The 19,964-nt window shown below is 36.0% G+C and overlaps 1 pseudogene; it reads left to right on the plus strand.

Annotated features, from left to right (window-relative positions):
• The window catches only part of LOC109079263, a 17,975-nt pseudogene extending 1,323 nt beyond the window's left edge, over positions 1 to 16,652 (plus strand).
• The last annotated feature ends 3,312 nt before the right edge of the window (positions 16,653 to 19,964 follow it).

The raw sequence follows: 19,964 nt of genomic DNA on the forward strand, positions 1-19,964 counted from the left end.
AACCAAAAGATACTAATTACTGGCTGAAGAGAGACTTAACTAACAATTTATTGTAGAGTTAATTTGACTAAAGCGCACAGCATATCAGGTTTATTACACCCTGCTTTCTCCTTATATTGCTTATAAAAATAAAATAAAAAAATTAAAAAAAATTAAAAAAAAAGCTGAAAACTAAATCTATTGACTCTCTGCTATTCTGCTTTATTTGTAAAATAAAAGGAAACATGTTAACAGATGAACTGGTGAGGAGTAAAGAGGGCTGTCTTAATGCATATCAAACAGATATTCTAAATTAACTTCTTAAGAAGTGTGTTGAATTACCCTCAAACATAATTTTTTCTGATCTCCTCAAATGGATTATCTAGATTCTAGAATAATGAAAGCATACTTTCTGCCAACAAATCACTTTATTTCAACATCTTTTTTTTTGATTTTGATCTCTTTAGCAGTCAAAGGGAACTTCTTTTATTACTGTAAAAGGAGCTACTCTTTCAGTGATAGATTTCAGTAAGGTCGTTAATAGAATACCTTTTAAACCTGAAATCATGAATTAGTGCCCATTTAAGATATTCTGGTTTACATTTACATTTATTCATTTAGCAGATGCTTTTTATCCAAAGCGACTTACAAATGAGAACAGTAGAAACAATCAAAATCAACAAAGGAGCAATGATATATAAGTGCTATAACAAGTCTCAGTTAGCCTAAACACAGTATACATAGCAAGTGCTTTTAAATGTTTCAGTTAGCTTAAACAGTACACGTGGAGAACTTTAAGCCCTGTGGATATCAAATATTGGCCATTTCTTATGATCAGGGTGAGCTCCTGTGCTAAAGAAAACAGGATAGAATACAGATTAGATATAAGCTATATATATATATATATATATATATATATATATAGTCTAAAAGTCTTTTTTTTAGAATTTTAAAATGTTTAATTTATTCTATTTTTAGAAACAGAATTAGAATAGAGAGTACTAGAGTTAGAGGGTAAAATAAAGTTGGAAGAGATGTTATTTTAGTCGTTTCTTGAAGATGGCTAAGGACTCATTCCACCAGGAGGGAACATTTAATTTAGAAGTCTGTAAAAGTGACTTTGTGCTTCTTTGGGATGGCACTATCAAGCGACGTTCACTTGCAGAAAGCAAGATTCTAGAGGCACATAAGTCTGAAGTAATGAATTTAGGTAAAGGAGTGCAGAGCCAGTGGTTGTTGTAGTATTGTGTGTTGTGTGTTGTGTGTTGTGGTGGTTTTTTTGTTCTTTTTTGTGCAAATTGATAAACAGAGATGTTATGTGCATGATTTTCGGGTCATTAAAAATTAATCTTGCTGCCGCGTTCTGGATTAATTGTAAAGGTTTGATAGAACTGGCTGGAAGACCTGCCAAGAGAGTGTTGCAATAGTCCAGCCTGGACAGAACAAGAGCTTGAACAAGGAGTTGTGCAGCATGTTCGGAAAAGAAAGGGCCTGATCTTCTTAATGTTGAATAAAGCAAATCTGCAGGACCTGACAGTTTTAGCAATGTGGTCTGAGAAAGTTAGCTGATCATCAATCATAACTCCAAGGTTTCTGGCTGTTTTTGAAGGAGTTATGGTTGATTTGCCTAACTGGATGGTGAAATTGTGATGAAACGATGGGTTTGCTGGAACCACAAGCAGTTCTGTCTTAGCAAGGTTGAGTTGAAGGTGATGGTCCTTCATCCAGCAAGAAATGTCTGTTAGACAAGCTGAGATGCGAGCACCTGTATGTAAGCACACTCTAACAGATAGTATGGCCCACAACCCATTGTGTATTGGGTTCGGTTCAGACCACCCCAGTGCTGAGTGCAAACAGATGTTTTGTAGTTCTGGTTTTTGCTGGTTGACATTGAACATAGTCACAAAAACCCTTTCTGATTCTACTCACTATCACACTTAAGTGATAGGGATAACACCACCACTGCAATAACATAAAGAGTAAAGCTGCATAAAGTTCTGCATAAAGCAGTATAATATATTGTTGACAACCATAATTAATTAATTTGTGGGTGTTCACAGTGTTATATATAAGCTAAATATGACATTTACGATGGCTAATTTATGTTCTCCATGCTTGCACCATCTCTGACTACAGGAAAACACACTCTGAAATATTTCTACACTTTCGTCTCTGGAGACAAGGATTTCACTGCAGTTGGTCTGATCGATGATGTTCAGTTTATGTACGTTGACATCAACACAAGGAAAGCTTCACCAAAAACAGAATGGATGAGACAGAATGAAAAGTCTGATCACTGGAAGAGGCAGACAGGGTTATTGATTGAACAACATCAATGGATTTTAAACAACATCTGGAAAGAGTCAGCAGGTATGCTGGACACGCTATCACAAGTACATTCACACAGAGCATACTGTATTTGGCTTCTGGTAATGTGGCCCAGAATGGAATTAAGCATGAAAAAAATGGAGCTGAGAAAACTTCATTTTTATTGGTACCTGAAAGAATATTCAAATGAAAAATCCCACGGGAATTTAGAGCATGTTTTTTCAATAAAATGTTACATTTACACATGGCTAATGAGACATGTTTAATGAACATACTGATGAATCATGTAGATTACTGTAAAAGTAAAATAATATTATATGAAACATTATATGAAACATTACAAAGATTACGGTAAATACATATATAAGGTATACAAACTGAGTTTTGCACATACTTTACAAAGCCTAAAACTATTCTGAATGAACAATGTTAGTAAAATGAAGATTTTTATCTTCTTGATAAAGATGTTGAAGTTGACTGCAGTGTAACAGTACATGCAGCACACGAGTATATGAGATGGAGAGAGGATGGCTGTCAAATACATGGATTAAAAATGAATTGTTTTCATCTTGGTTTGTTAATAGCAAAAATATTTTTTAGTTTGGCCAGAGCAAAGTCTTAGAGTGAAATGAAAGATGGAATAGTGTTAACTCATGTAATAATGAGAGTTTGTGCTCAAATAACAATAAAAATTGCAGAGCATCAGAGATAGGCGCAGTTGTAATCTAAACATGTTATTTGTTTAGGTATTTAACATTTTTAATTGGTCTACAGCAAACCGGAGTGCGGATGCTGCCTTTCTTTTCAGAAAACAATTATAAATTTATTTTAGCACTGCATGAATTCAAGCCACTTTACTTTCTTCATTCTTCTGAAATAAAATCACCTATTAATAAACTGTATAGCCTATACAATTATATTATTGTTGAATTATCTATGGATACAATTATAGCCTAAATAATTAAGTAGCTTCATGGTTGTTTGTTTTTTTTTTTTTGTTTGTTTGTTTTTTTGTTTGTTTTTTTATTTATGACATCAATAACTGCTTTGTTTATTCAGAAACAGAAGTAACTTAAAACGTTATTTTGCCTTAGATATGCACACATACCAGATAACCTACGGCTGTGAATGGAACGATGAGACTGGAGAAACAAAGGCGTTCCGATAGTATGGATATGATGGAGAGGATTTCCTGTTTCTGGATTTGAAGAGGGAGAAATGGATATCTCCAGTGAAGTATGGATTCAACACTCAAGAGAGGTGCAACAGTGAAACCTTCCGTCTTCATCACTGGAAATACTACCTTGAAATTGATTGCATCGAGGCTTTGAAGAAGTTCCTGCAGCTTGGAGAGAGCAGCCTGCAGAAAACAGGTATATGGTTATTATCAGTTATAGTGCATAAAAACAAATGTGAGTCATTTTTATATGTATGTAATGTACAGTTGCAAGAAAATGTAAGTGAAAGATTTTCAGTTTTCTGGTTTTCTGCATTAAATAGTCATGGAATTTTATTTAAAGTCACATATCAACAAAACAATATTTCAAGCTGATATAAAAACTCAAACAGTCATCATCGTTCATGTCTTTATTGAACACACATTAAACATGCAAACTGATGGTGGAGAAATTAAGTTAAATACTAGGCTTCTGGTATCACTAAGTGCCAATTGGAGTCACTAGTTAGCAAAACCGTGAGTCCAATCAATGAAACGAGAATAAATGTGTGGTTTAGAGCTACATGACATATAAAAACCCAAAGAGTGTCAGTTGTGCTATTGCCTGATGTGAGCCATGCCTCACAAAAAAAAGAGATCTCAGAAGATCTACGATCAAGAGTTGTTGATATGCATGTAGTTGGAATGGGCTACAGAGTGATCTCAAAGACTTTAGATTAGATTCGACTTTATTGTCACTGCACATGTAAGGTACAAGGCAACGAAATGCAGTAAGCATCTAACCAGAAGTGCAATAAGCAGTAAGTACAGAATATACAAGGTCTACAATATGTTACAAATGTACAATAAATATAAAGATAAGGCAGTACTATGGACATAATTTACAGATGAATTATGTAATAAATGTATGTACACTATAAGCAGAAACTATGAACATATGAACATCATTTACACTAGTGCAATGGACAGTAAAAAAAAAGTGCATAGAAAATATTCCAGTGTGCAAATGGATCATTCAGTATTCTGGATGAACAGACAGTAGTTCAAGTGATGCGTTGGGCAGTTTTTTTCACCACCCTCTGCAGTGCCTTGCGGTCAGCAACTGAGCAGTTCCCATACCAGACTGTGATACAACTGGTCAGGATGCTCTCGATCACACACCGGTAGAAGTTCACCAGGATGGATGAAGACAGCTGGTTCTTCTTCAGTGTCCTGAGGAAGAAGAGGTGCTGGTGGGCCTTCTTGACCAGCCTGGAGGTGTTTGTGGTCCAGGACAGGTCCTTGGAGATGGTGGTTCCCAGGAACTTGAAGCTGGAGACACATTCAACAACCATCCCGTTAATGTGGATGGGGTCATGCGTGCTTCCTTTCTTCTTCCTGAAGTCCACAGTGAGCTCCTTTGTCTTGCTGGTGTTAAGCGGCCAGGTGCTGTACCTCCTCCCTATAGGGAGTCTCATCGTTGTCTCTGATGAGGCCAATCACCATGGTGTCATCTGCAAACTTAATGATGGTTTCCAAAGGCACAATGCAGAATGCTAAATGAGGTGAAAAAGGACCCTAGAGTAACAGCTAAAGACTTGAAGTCTTCTTTGAAGGTGATTAACATCTCCATTAACATGACATGAGTTAACCATATGGAAAACATTGAACAGGCACTGTTCACTATCCATGGAAGGACACCACGAAGGAAGCCACTGCTTTCCAAACAAACACACCTAAAGCTTGCCAAAGACCACCTTGATGTGCCACAACACTACTGGGAAAATGCTTTGTGGATGAATAGACTTGTTTGGGAAGAACATGCAGCTCTATGTATGGCATGAAAAGAAAACAGCGTACCAAAATGAAAACATTCTCCCAACAGTGAAGTATGGTGGAGGGAGCATCTTGATTTTGGCTGCTTTGCTGCCTCTGGACCTGGAACGTTTGCCATTGTGGAGGAGAAAACGAATTGACTGAATGAATCACTCTCATAAAAAGTGCTACAAAAGCTGTCAATGGGGTGGTTGTACAGACAGACAGACAGACAGATAGATAGATAGATAGATAGATAGATAGATAGATTCTAATTTTAGTGTTTAACGGCATTAACAGCAAGGTTTCAGCTGAATTGTGCATATGAATTTTATACACTTACATTATGTTCTTGCTCCATCCATGCAATAAATGGACATTCTTGAACTCACAAAGCTTTCTAGCATATTTCAGCTACCTGGGTAATTGCAATGGTATGATCCATTTTAGTGGCAGCCAAATGACACTTTAAAATCAGTCAGAGCTAAAGAAATTTATTTTCATATTTACAAGTGAATCTATGAACATACATCTTCATGAAGATACCCTAAACTCCCTGTAATCTGCACCTCAATAGTAGGCAAATATAGAATAACATGCTGCACCATTACTTTCAACTAATAAAATAAAATATGGCAATTTATTTCGATGGGTTGAGGCATTCAACATACAGGTCCTTCTCAAAAAATTAGCATATTGTGATAAAAGTTCATTATTTTCCATAATGTAATGATAAAAATAAACTTTCATATATTTTAGATTCATTGCACACCAACTGAAATATTTCAGGTCTTTTATTGTTTTAATACTGATGATTTTGGCATACAGCTCATGAAAACCCAAAATTCCTATCTCAAAAAATTAGCATATTTCATCCGACCAATAAAAGAAAAGTGTTTTTAATACAAAAAAAAGTCAACCTTTAAATAATTATGTTCAGTTATGCACTCAATACTTGGTCGGGAATCCTTTTGCAGAAATGACTGCTTCAATGCGGCGTGGCATGGAGGCAATCAGCCTGTGGCACTGCTGAGGTGTTATGGAGGCCCAGGATACTTCGATAGCGGCCTTAAGCTCATCCAGAGTGTTGGGTCTTGCGTCTCTCAACTTTCTCTTCACAATATCTCACAGATTCTCTATGGGGTTCAGGTCAGGGAGAGTTGGCAGGCCAATTGAGCACAGTAATACCATGGTCAGTAAACCATTTACCAGTGGTTTTGGCACTGTGAGCAGGTGCCAGGTCGTGCTGAAAAACGAAATCTTCATCTACATAAAGCTTTTTCAGCAGATGGAAGCATGAAGTGCTCCCAAAATCTCCTGATAGCTAGCTGCATTGACCCTGCCCTTGATAAAAACACAGTGGACCAACACCAGCAGCTGACATGGCACCCCAGACCATCACTGACTGTGGGTACTTGACACTGGACTTCAGGCATTTTGGCATTTCCTTCTCCCCAGTCTTCCTCCAGACTCTGGCACCTTGATTTCCGAATGACATGCAAAATTTGCTTTCATCCGAAAAAAGTACTTTGGACCACTGAGCAACAGTCCAGTGCTGCTTCTCTGCTTCTCTGTAGCCCAGGTCAGGCGCTTCTGCCGCTGTTTCTGGTTCAAAAGCACACGCCTGTGCACGGTGGCTCTGGATGTTTCTACTCCAGACTCAGTCCACTGCTTCCGCAGGTCCCCCAAGGTCTGGAATCGGTCCTTCTCCACAATCTTCCTCAGGGTCCGGTCACCTCTTCTCGTTGTGCAGCGTTTTTTTGACACCACTTTTTTCCTTCCCACAGATTTCCCACTGAGGTGCCTTGATACAGCACTCTGGGAACAGCCTATTCGTTCAGAAATTTCTTTCTGTGTCTTACCCTCTCGCTTGAGGGTGTCAATGATGGTCTTCTGGACAGCAGTCAGGTCGGCAGTCTTACCCATGATTGCGGTTTTGAGTAATGAAACAGGCTGGAGTTTTAAAAAGCCTCAGGAATCTTTTGCAGGTGTTTAGAGTTAATTAGTTGATTCAGATGATTAGGTTAATAGCTCGTTTAGAGAACCTTTTCATGATATGCTAATTTTTTGAGATAGGAATTTTGGGTTTTCATGAGCTGTATGCCAAAATCATCAGTATTAAAACAATAAAAGACCTGAAATATTTCAGTTGGTGTGCAATGAATCTAAAATATATGAAAGTTTAATTTTTATCATTACATTATGGAAAAATAATGAACTTTTATCACAATATGCTAATTTTTTGAGAAGGACCTGTACAAGCAATATGCTAATTTTTTGAGAAGGACCTGTACAAGCACTGATTGGGTGGGCAAGGCAGACTTTTGCTTAGACTCATGCCTAGAGCCAGCTCTGGTGAGATGAATTCATTGGAAAGCATATACAGCATTCTGTTAGCAGCGTAAAAGGTTGTGGGTTCAATTCACAGGGAACACACATACTGATAAAAAAAAAAAAAAATGTACAGCCTAAATGCATTGTAAGTCGCTTTGGATAAAAGTATCTGCTAAATGCATAAATGTAAATGTAAAATATATTGAGCAGTAAAAATGTGTCTTTGTGTGACAGTGTCACAACCTGGGTTGAATTAGATTTGAAGAAAATTATTACATATATAAATCAGATTTTTGCTTGCAGTCTGGACATAAACTTAAAGTCAAAGTCTCTCCCTCTCTCTGTCTCCCTCTCTCTATCTCTCTCTCTCTCTCTCTCTCTGTCTCTCTCTCTCTCTCTCTCTCTCTCTCTCGCTCTCCCTCTCTCTCTCTCTCTCTCTCTCTCTCTCTCTCTCTGTCTCTCTCTCTCTCTCTCTCTCCCTCTCTCTTTCGTGCGCATGCGTGGGCGTCTGTTGAGCGAGACTGGAGAGCGCGTGGTGAATGTAAGCTGTTTTTTTGCCCGCTGTGGCAAAAACGTTTGTTTTTCTTTCTCTTTTCTTTTCTTTTGGTTTGGTGTTTTTTTTTTTCTCTCTCTGTCGGAGTACATGAACTGAGCGTGGTAAGGGTGACTGCATCGTGCTTTTGTATTTGGAGCTGTGTGTTTGTTTGTATGTTTTGTTGTGTTTGGATCGGTTAGAGTTAAAAGCTTTTTTTCCGTCTGCAACCAGCGTTGCGCTGGGAGGCATGACGAACCAAAACACGATGAGTTTTAAAGATTTAACCCGCCGACATGGAGTGAAGGTGGAGTCTAAGATTAACGTGGAGCAGGTATGTTTAGCCGTGGGAGAGATTGTGGGACATGATTATATTGTCTCTGCATCGCGAATGAATAGTGCAATTGTTATCTTTTTTTAAATCAATTGAGAAGGCAAATGAAGTTGTCCAAAGTGGTGTTGTGTTGAACGGTTCACTCGTGAGTGTTTTTACCGTTGAGTAGCCCGTCCAAAAAGGTCATTCTGTCCAACGTGCCTCCGTTTATTAATGACGATATACTGGTGCAAGAGTTATCTCGGTATGGAAAACTGGTTTCATCAATAAAGAAAATTCCTCTTGGGTGCAAATCACCTTTGGTGAAACATTTAGTCTCGTTTAGAAGACAAGTTTTCATGGTGTTGAAAAAACGGAATTGATGAGATTGATCTGGTGTTCAAGTTCAAAATTGATGGTTTCGATTATACAGTGTTTGCAACATCTGATACTACGATTAAATGTTTTAATTGCAGTAAGATTGGACATCTTGTTCGTGATTGTCCGAATAAAAAGGAAAATGCAGCTGTGAACACAAGCACTGAAATGGGGGTGTCTGTTGTTCCGCTGGCTGAGATCGTAAATGACACTGGCATTGCTGGTGTGTCAGTGGTCGAAGCCGGTGAGCTTGGGCCGGTTGCAGTTGTGGCTGCTGAGTTAAGATCTGATAAAACTGAGTCTGAGATTGTTACCATGTCTAGTAAAAATGATGAATTCGCTAGGCCTTATGAGCAGGCTGAAACTTCTGAGAACGTTTGCATAACAGATGTTGTTGAAATGGATATGCAAGAAAATGCTGTAGTTTTTGAGAATGAAGCAAAATCTTTTTCAAGATCCCAGTTAAAAGAAAGAAAAAAAGTGGTGGAAAAGAAAAATTACTTAAACAAGTAAAGAAAGATGAGGGTGGTGAAGAGAGTGTGGCATCAGATAGTGATGGAGATTCCTCTGATTCCAATATATCTCAATGTTCAAATCTGTCTCTAAGTTACCAAAATGAAACCTTGATCTGCTTGTATAGTGCTAATGATATTAGCAAATTTCTGCAAGAAAACAAAAGGAGTAAAAGGAGTGCAAGTAGAAGATTTCTTCCCTGATAGTAAGCAATTTATTAATGATGTAAGGTATCTAATAAAAGAGGGAGCTTTTCAAGATGTGGAGATTTATCGTCTTAGAAAATTGGTGAACAAACTGAAAAAAAAATGTAATAAAGATGAAGCTGTCAACTTCTAAAATTTTGCCAAAAATAGTTTTTTTGGCAACTTTTTTTATTTTTTTTTCTTGTCTCTAAAATAAATATGACAAATTTTAAAATTGGAACTTTAAATTTAAATGGTGCCAGAGATGGTTATAAAAGAATGATGTTATATGAATTTAGTAGACAAAAGCAAATTGATATTTTGTTTTTACAAGAAAACATACAGTGATTTTAAAAATGAGAACGACTGGAAAAGAGAATGGGATGGACAGATTGTCCTAAGTCATAAATCCTCTGTTAGTGGAGGTGTTGCTGTTTTGTTTTCAAAACACATTTTACCTTTGTCTTGTGAAGTTGAAGAAATAATTGGTGGTTGTTTGTTAAAGATCAAAGTAAAATATGAGAAAGTTACCATGGTGCTTTTGAATTTATATGCTCCTACAAAGGGGTTAGAAAGAGTTTTGTTTTTTGATAAGGTGGATGCTGTCTTAAAAGACTTCAATCCAGATGATATGTTATTTATAGGTGGGGATTTTAATTGTACCGCAAATTCTAAGTTAGATAGAAATCATATAGAACCACATGCTGCTTCTCAGAAAATACTTATACAATTAATTGAAACACATGATTTATGTGATATTTGGAGAAATATGAATCAAGATGTTAGACAGTATACTTGGGCTCATAGTACTGAAAATTATATATCCTTAGCAAGGCTTGACAGAATATATAGTGTTCAACGTCAACGAAATCTTTTTAAAGTTCTGTAAAATTATTCCAGTGGGTTTTTCTGACCACAGCTTAGTTCTGTGTAGTGTTTTTTTGTTTAAATGTGTTAAGTATAAAAGTGCTTATTGGATTTTTAATACTTCATTGCTGAATGATGAAAAATTCTTAGAAAATTTTAGTTTTTTTTGGAAAACTTTTAAGCAGCAAAAAACTTTTTATGTATCTTTATCGCAATGGTGGGATTGTGGAAAAGTTCTTATTAGAGATTTTTGTCAAAAGTACACTCTTAATGTTACTCGAGACCTAGCCCAGTCAATGAAGATTTTAGAGACGGAAATTACTGTTTTACAAGATTTATTAGCATCAAAAAAAAAAACAACAGAAAACATATTGATGATCTGAAAGAAAAGAAATCTATTTTGGTAGACCTGTTGGGAGTTAAAGCAAAGGGAGCTTTAGTCCGGTCACGGTTTCAAACTGTGGCACAAATGGATGCTCCCTCAAAATTCTTTTTTAATTTAGAAATTAAAAAAGGTCAAAGTAAAATGATGCATACTTTACGCTCAGCTACAGGACAAGAACTAACTGAGCCTGCTGACATACGTTGCTGTGTGCTGTAGGTTTTTTTCTGACCTTTATAAATCTGAACTGAGGAAATGGGGTGCAGAGGCTGATCATTTTCTTGAAGGACTGCCAAAAAGGTGGATGAAGAGTCTAACAATGATCTACAACAGACGTTGTCATTGAAAGAGCTTTATACTGCCATGATGAGCTTGGATAATGGTAAATCTCCAGGAATTGACGGGCTGCCTGTTGAGTTCTATAAGACTCTATGGCCCGTCATAGGAGAAGATCTGCTGACAGTTTTTAATGACAGTCTGAAAAGAGGACTATTGCCTCTAAGCTGCAGAAGAGCAGTCATTACACTGTTACCCAAAAAAGGGGATCTTCAGTATATCAGCAATTGGCGCCCTGTTTCACTTTTATGTTCAGAGTACAAAATTTTGTCCAAAACTTTAGCTATGAGACTTAGTAAAATTATAAGCAAATTGATACACTGTGATCAGACTTACTGTATTCCCAACAGGTCTATTTTTGATAATATTTCTTTAATAAGAGATGTTTTTGATGCTTCTAAACTCCTGGGGAATTAACTCTGGAATGATTTCTCTTGATCAAGAGAAAGCATTCGACAGAGTTGAACATTTGTTTCTATGGAGTACTTTAAAGGCTTTTGGGTTTAACGATATGTTTATATCAATGATAAAGGCTGTGTACTGTAACATTGAGAGTGTTCTTAAAATTAATGGTGGTTTGTGTGCTCCTTTTAAAGTTGAAAGGGGGGTCAGGCAGGGATGTCCTATGTCTGGTATGTTGTACTCCCTGGCAATTGAACCCTTACTGCAAAAACTAGGAATTCATTTAAAAGGTTTGAGTTTTCCTGATTGTAATTATTCTTTACACCTTTCTGCATATGCTGATGATGTTATTGTTTTTGTAAATGAGAAGGAAGATGTTATTAAGCTAGAAAAAATTGTAAATGATTTTAAACTAGTTTCCTCTGCCAAAGTAAATTGGAGGAAAAGTGAAGCTATAATGGTGGGAAGTTGGAGTGGAGATCTTCCTGCTTTACCTGGAGGACTGATCTGGAAAAGAGGAGGTTTAAAATACCTTGGTGTCTATCTAGGAAATGAAAACTTTATTAGGAAAAATTGGGAAGGTTTCATAGAGGAAAATAAAAGGTCGATTGGATAAGTGGAAATGGTTGCTGCCTCAGATATCTTATAGAGGACGTATTCTTATAATTAATAATCTTGTGGCATCCTCACTATGGCATAAACTTGCTTGTGTTGACCCTCCAAACGGACTCCTTGTTAATATTCAAAGAGAACTGGTGAACTTTTTTTGGGACAAGTATCATTGGACTCCTCAAAGCATTCTCTTTTTGCCCAAAGAGGAAGGAGGTCAAGGTCTTGTAAATCTCGCTTGTAGAAGAGCCACTTACCGTCTCCAATATATACAGAAACTTATGATGGGACCTTATTCATTGGTGTGGAGACCACTGGCCTTAAGTATCTTGAGAAGAGTTGGAAATATGGAAGTGGATTTAACATTGTTTCTAATGGACCATAAAAGATTGACTTTTAATGAAATTCCTTCTTTCTATCAAAATCTGTTCAAAGTGTGGGGTTTCTTTAAACATCGCTGGATGGAACCAGCAACTTCTCTTCATTGGTTATTGGAAGAACCAGTTGTTTTTGGAGCTAGGTTTGATACTTCGGCAGAAGATTTTCCTGGTTTAACAGATTTATTATGTAATAAAAAGGTTTTTAAACTAAAACACATTATAAATGAATCAGGTTATAATTTACTGAGAGCTGAAAAAGTAGCTAACCTATTAGGAGTTCGATCAATACGGTTTGTTAAAAAATTTCTAGAAAAAAATAACTATGATTTTAACTGATGAAGAGAAGATACTTTTACAAGAGTTTGGTGCAGGGACTTTAAGCCCTGATAGTAAAGATCTTTTTCCTGAACTTGAAATTTTCCCTGTTATAGATGAGTTTTGTTTTAATAGCACCCTGTTCAATTTTGGAAGTAATGATTATATTGATTTTTGTGTACAGTAGAAGGGAAAATATTATATAAATGCATTGTTAAAGTTACTCATCAGCAAAATTTAAGTACTAAAACAGATACAGTATGGAGAGAAAAATTAGGAATCAATTCTGAAACTAAACCTGTCTGGCGAGCACTTTACAAACCACCATTAAAAAAGAATATTGGTGATTTGCAGTGGCGGATTTTACATGGAGCCATTGCTTGTAAATGCATTTGTGTCTATTTTAAACCCCACTGTAAGCGACAAATGTCCTTTTTGTTCAGAACGAGAGACTATTTTTCATTGCTTCATGTATTGTAAGTGACTAAACCCTCTTTTTGACTTATTAAGTGTTTTTTTAGATTATTTTAATACTAGTTTTTCAAAACAAAATTATATTTTGGGTTTTTTTTACAATTCAAAACAAAAGTTCAAATGTCAAGTCATCAATTTTATTGTGGGACAAGCAAAATATGCTGTTTATATCACTAGGAGAAATAAGATTGAAGAGAAGTCAGGACAAGATGTTGTTTTAGTTTTTAAAAATATGGTAAAATCAAGAATACTTATTGATTTTAATTTTCATAAATTGATGAGTACGTTAAAGGTTTTTGAAACTCAGTGGTGTTGTAATTATGCTCTGGTTTCAGTTGAAAATGAAGAAATTGTCTTTGCAAGAGATTTAATGTAATATATATATTATTATTATTTTTTTTTTTTTTTTTTTTTTTTCCAAGTGTGTGTAAAGTGTTATATTAAAAATTTTATAATAAATCGATTGTGAAAATCAAAATTTTTTTTTTTTTTTTGTTTATGTGTGTGTGTAAAGTTTTATATTTATATTTTTATATTTATTTGTTTCTCTCTCTCTCGGTCTCTCTCTCTCTCTCGGTCTCTCTCTCTCTCTCAGGTGTCCCTGTTGCAGAAGAATGCCTCCTCTCCAGTCTTGTGTCATGTCACTGGTTTTTATCCCAGTAATGTCACAATCACCTGGATGAAAAACGGACAAAAGGATTATAAGGATGAGGACGGAACCTTCCAGAAGACTGTCGCTTTGAAGGCTGAAGCTGATGATTGGAAGAAGAACGAGTACAGCTGTGTGGTGAAGCACCAGAGCAAAACCATCAGGAAGAGACTGATAGAGTGTGAAATCAGGGCTAATAACAGTAAGAGTCTTTGTAGAACATGAGGCTAATACATGTTTAAACAAACCATTGTCAGAGTGACCAGAACATACCAATGAACTGCTGCGTCACAGTCATAATCCATTTTGTGTCTTCAGGATTTTGTTATACAATATTAACATTGTCTGAATCTTTGAATAATCTGATGTTTATTTTCTAGAAACAGAAAGACCTGCTCCTGTTGGCATGACTGCTTTTGTTGTTGTTCCTGTGGTTATTCTGTTGCTGGTCATTACAGTCCTCGGGTATTTATTATATAAGAAGAAATGGAAGTCAGGTGAGAAACAGTAATGTTTCACGTTTATTATCTTGGTATTGATAATCATATTTTGTAGTAGTTTTTAAAATTGTAGGGTTTTATTCATGAAACATGAGTAAAAACCAGTTGTTGTTTTTAATCATTCACAAATCCTTAAAATTGTCCCTTAAAGGGATACTCCACCCCAAAATGAAAATTTTGTCATGAATCACTTACCCCCATGTCTTTCCAAACCTGTAAACGCTCTCCTCTGTGTCTCTCCATATCAGCGTGCTGTGTATGCTCTTCTGTATCATCCGCGCCACAAGGATGCGCTGTTTTCTTTCAAATCAAAGCTAAATACACATAGAAACAGCGCAACCTTGTGGTGTGGATGATACAGAAGAGCACACGCAGCATACAGTGATATGGAGAGACACAGAGGAGACTGTTGACAAGATGCTGCGTATGCTCTTCTGTATCATCCACGCCACAAAGGTGTTATTGTATATTTTTATTTTCTTTGTTTATAGTATGTTTTCAGGTGGATTATTCTGACGATGACTTTCATACCTTTTATGAACCTTGACATTGTTATTACTTTGGCAGTCTATGGGACAGTCTCAGGCCTCCCGATTTTCATCCAAAATATCTTAAATTGTGTTCAGAAGACAAACGAAGCTTTTACGGGTTTGGAACGACATGGGGGTAAGTGATCAATGACAATTTTCATTTTGTTGTGGAGTAACCCTTTAATGCAAGAACTTATGTACAGAAAATCTCATTTTATAATCATCAGAAATTCTCTCTGCTTGTGTTTCATGACTAAGGCCTTATGAGAATTAAAATATGTTGGTGACATGGTTTTTCATGAAGACATTTGCTTTGATTGCTTCAACAAAGACTTTTTCTTGATTATTGCATTTACAGGCTATTCTGACTGCTTCTCAGGATATATTACTGCCAGATGTGAGTAACCTGTGATCTGTGTTTGGTGTAAACATATCAGTAGAGGACGAGCTTGATGGAGTGGTGTAGTTTAAAGTTTTATATTTAAACACAAAATGTTTTGATCATGTAAAATTATTTCTGTTAATAAAGATGAAAGTTTAATTATACAATGAAACATCAGACCGTTAATAGTTCTATAAACATTGTATAAATATGATCTCTGCAAATCCAGAGGAAATTTTGGAACGAGTCAGTAAAACGTTTTAAAAGTTGATTTTCTGTTGCAGCCTCTGACAGTGGCACTGAAAACTCAAGTCAGTCATCAACAGTGGCTTGAGACGTGAGTTATGTTTTATTAATCACTGCAGCTGTCTGGCCAGATGAGGTGAACCTGATTAATGTATTATTTTGATCATTTCAGGAGATCAGAAGGATGAATCAGGAGAATCATCAGTGTTTACTCATGGACCTCATGTGACTCATCTTTTATTTTCCTCATTTATCACATCAATTATTCATTTTATGAGAATGTAATAATGTGATTTTATTTTTATTTATTTTTTTATACAAATTACCTTTTTATTCTAAGGTGTATGATACTAGGAATATAAGATTATTTGAGGGGTGCAACAGTGATTATTGACTTAGCCTGTCTGTGAATATATGTGCTTATACTGCACTGCATTTAGTGATATTTTATATATTTATTGATATATATAAAAAAGGCACATGTTTTGCTTCACTTGGAAAACAACATAAACAGATTGAAATGTAATATTAAATATTATTATATAAATCACAGATTTTAAAATATGCCATTGTCTGTTACGGAGGACACACATTGTCTCAAAATGCCATCAACACACTCATGCCTGTTGTTTTTGCAGTGCACCTCGCTTATTAAAATAAACCATGGTTTTATTATAGGAAAAGTGTAGTAACCATGTGTTTTTACCATTTGTATAACCACAGTTTTACTACAAATACCATGGTTAAACTATGGTTAGTGTAATAAAAGCATGGCTAATTTGTGATTAGCAGCGTAAAGCCTCAGGTACAGGAAATGTAAATTCATGTCTGTACAGTAGAGGGCGATGCTCAAACAAGCCCTTACAGTTGTGCTGCCATTCTGGATTCCATGAAGAATACTGCTCTTCAGCAATAATAATAAATAAAGAAAGAAAGAAAAGAACAAGAAACACAAATGTTATGTTTTTCTAAAGTCATTTTTGTTTATTAGTATGGTTGAATTGAGTCACTGAAGGTCAGCAGCGAAGACATTGGTTAATAAAATGTAAGCTCAAATTGTAGCTTTTATTTTAATTATTTTTTATTTAGTTTATAAATGTGTGAATTTCTGTCCTGATGGTTCTTTTCCATAACACTGAATGTTGTAACAAAGGTAATAAAGAGTTGGTTATAATTATTATGAAAGTGAAAGTGACGTGACATTCAGCCAAGTATGGTGACCCATACTCAGAATTCGTGCTCTGCATTTAACCCATCCGAAGTGTACACACACAGCAGAGAACACACACACCGTGAACACACACCCGGAGCAGTGGGCATCATTTATGCTGCTGCGTCCGGGGAGCAGTTGGGGGTTCGATGCCTTGCTCAAGGGCACCTCAGTCATGGTATTGAAGGTGGAGAGAGAACTGTACATTCACTCCCCCAACCTACAATTCCTGCCGGCCCGAGACTCGAACCCACAACCCTTTGATTGGGAGTCCGACTCTCTAACCATTAGGCCACGACTTCTAGTACATTCAATCCTTCGATTGGGAGTCCGACACTCTAATTATGGGTCTGTCACGTGATGAACGAATGACTCAATAAACCAGAAGACTTGTAACAGGTGAACTAATTCAGTACAGAACCAATAGGAAGTTGTGCATGCGCAACTGAACGAATCACTCCCCGAGACGACTCTTTCGTCCCGAGTCACATTAAAGATTTGATCAAAATGAAAGAATCGTTCAAGAACAACACATCACTATCAGTTAGTGGACAGAAGTGGGGACAGGAGTCCTTCGACTACATACTAGTCAATTTAGAGTCATTTTTGTTTTCCAACGAGTCCTAATTGGTTTAGACTAAGAGTGATTCATTGTATGTGAGGTAACTGACCTTTTATTAGTTGATTCAATTATATTTGGTCATAACATTATTAATTTTTTCCCCTTGTCTCATATCTGAATATAGTAACACTGTGAGTAGTCTACTGTGATTTTTCTTTAACGATTTCTGTTTCTATCATTGTGTTGATTTGATAGACATTATTCAGGTGATTCTGTCTCTGCTTTATTTTTTATTTTATTTTGTATCGTTTTGGTAATTGTTTTATTGAATAAATCTCTAGACTTTCATATGGTCAACATGTTGTTTATTACTCTCAAACACATTAAGCACGGTGCCTTCAGTTATGAAACCTGTACTCTCATAACTAATTATTCCTGTAGTAGCATGGCCCCTTTAAGAATGATGTGTGGAGTGCATGGTGGGTTGGTACGTCAGGTAATCACGTAATTATATAGACACAGGTGAGATTTCAGTTTCCTCGTGGCATTGCACTGATGTGATCTGTTCATGTAGTGAGCATGATTTCACCAAGTACAACATGTTCCTGGATCAACATCCTTGCTGATCCTGGAACAACATTCCAATCAACCAATCAGAATTGAGATATAACTTTTCAGGAAATATCTGTTTTAGGCTTAAAATCAGGGTTGGGTGCTTCTACACTCTTGTTAATCAGCTATCATTTCACTGATCTTAGAAATAAATTATGGGCAGGGTTAGGTTTAGGGGTAGGGATTGGGTTAAGTCTATATTTTTGGACATTAATGTTGATCCAGGATCATCAAAAGATGTTGATTCAGGAACATGTCTTACTTGGCAAAATCATGGCGACCCTGTTCGTGTGGGTCGTGCATCTTCCTCAGTCCTCTGGAAATGTATAGTTGTCGTTTTTAAAGTCTTTTAGACAAAATGGAATTATAAATTTAGAATATGGGTGTTTGGGGGGAAACTAATTTAATCCGTATTTGGATTAATGTGATTGTTTCGTGTAATTTTAGATTAGTTGTGTGCATCCAGGCATTGTTCGTATGCAAGTGTCGTGTGCTTGAAAGGTAAATTTCTTTTACTTTATTATATTCTAAAATGTTTGAGGGGAGAAAAGCTGGGAGAGAGAAGCAGAAGAAAAATGTTTATTTGTTGTTTTGCAGAAGTTGCCAGCTGCTGCTTTGTTGTGGCTTATACACCGGTTCCAGTTCTGGGACGCCATTGGTGCTTGCACTGTTGCTGTGAATGCCTTCAGTTCACAATTGTCTGTACATCGCTTGCTTGGGAGACGCAAGACTGTTGCCTCTTGTTTGAGCCAGTACATTCTGGATTTGTTGTTCGTCTGTTGTGTGTGTGTGTCTTGTTAAGTTGGGTGTGTTTGTGAGCGTGTGTGCTTTTTTGTTTTGTTGTTTGGTTTGTTTATTGTATTCTCATTTGTAGTATTTGGTTTTGTTGTAAGTTGATTTGGTTTAGGGGTTTGTTTGAATTGTTATTGGGGTTGGTTGGGTACTATTTCTTTGTTTTGCCTGACATTGATATTGCTCAGTTAAAGAACTGAGAATTTATGGTTTATTTTGGGGTTGTTTCGTTTGATTTTGTTCTTTTTTTTATTTTTATTTTTTTATTGTTATTTGTTTCTTTTTGTTGTTGTTGTTCATTGTTGTTGTCATTATTGTCTTTATTTATTTATTTATTTTTGAGTAGGGTGGCTGGTTCATTTGGTCCAACTAAACCAAAGCCATTGGGCTGTTATATAGTGTTGAAACACAGTGTACAGTAATTGAAGGCTTGTCTCTTTGGGGCCCCATAAGCAAGGTATTTGGACACCTCCGCTACAAATGCTAATGAATGCTAGTTTTGTTTAAGCTGAGTGGCCAAGTAGCTTGGAAGGGCTGGGGGATCATTTATTAATGACCTCTTGTGTTTGATAAAAAAGGGAGACTGAGCTAATTAAAAGAAATAAAGGCGCACGGTCGAAAAAATTGGAAGAACCTTATAAACAATGACAAAATAATAAAATGCGTTAGATTTTAATTGAAATGATTATTATTACCATTTTCCTTAGACTCCAGTGCATTTAACAAACTCACAAACAACAGTGTGTATTGCACAAATGTCTTCTTTGCTAGTAATTAATTTAAATGTCAGAAACCTAAAATAAATAAATATAGTGTTGTGAAACTGATTTGATCTTTGATTTGCCAGAAAGTTAAGGAAATTAAAGCAGTTTTTGCCATTTTAACGCATTAGTAGCAGTTTCACTATATTTGCAGAAATTTCTAGTGATTATTGACACATATTGACTATGTTTTACAATCGCATTTTATTCAGGGGAGCGTTGAAGAGACAGCATTAATATTTTTTTTTCTAATATGCTTATTATTTATAATACCATTAGCATAGTATTTAGGGTTAAAATAGAAAAATAAAATGTTTTTAAATTTCAGTGCAAAGTGGCAAATAAAAGGCTTTGTTTGGTGTATATTATGTATATTACATAGGAAAATAATATTCCTATGTAATGCCATGGTTTAACCACTA

Source organism: Cyprinus carpio, unplaced genomic scaffold, assembly GCF_018340385.1.
Source record: "Cyprinus carpio isolate SPL01 unplaced genomic scaffold, ASM1834038v1 S000006678, whole genome shotgun sequence".
Taxonomy (NCBI): Eukaryota; Metazoa; Chordata; class Actinopteri; order Cypriniformes; family Cyprinidae; genus Cyprinus; species Cyprinus carpio.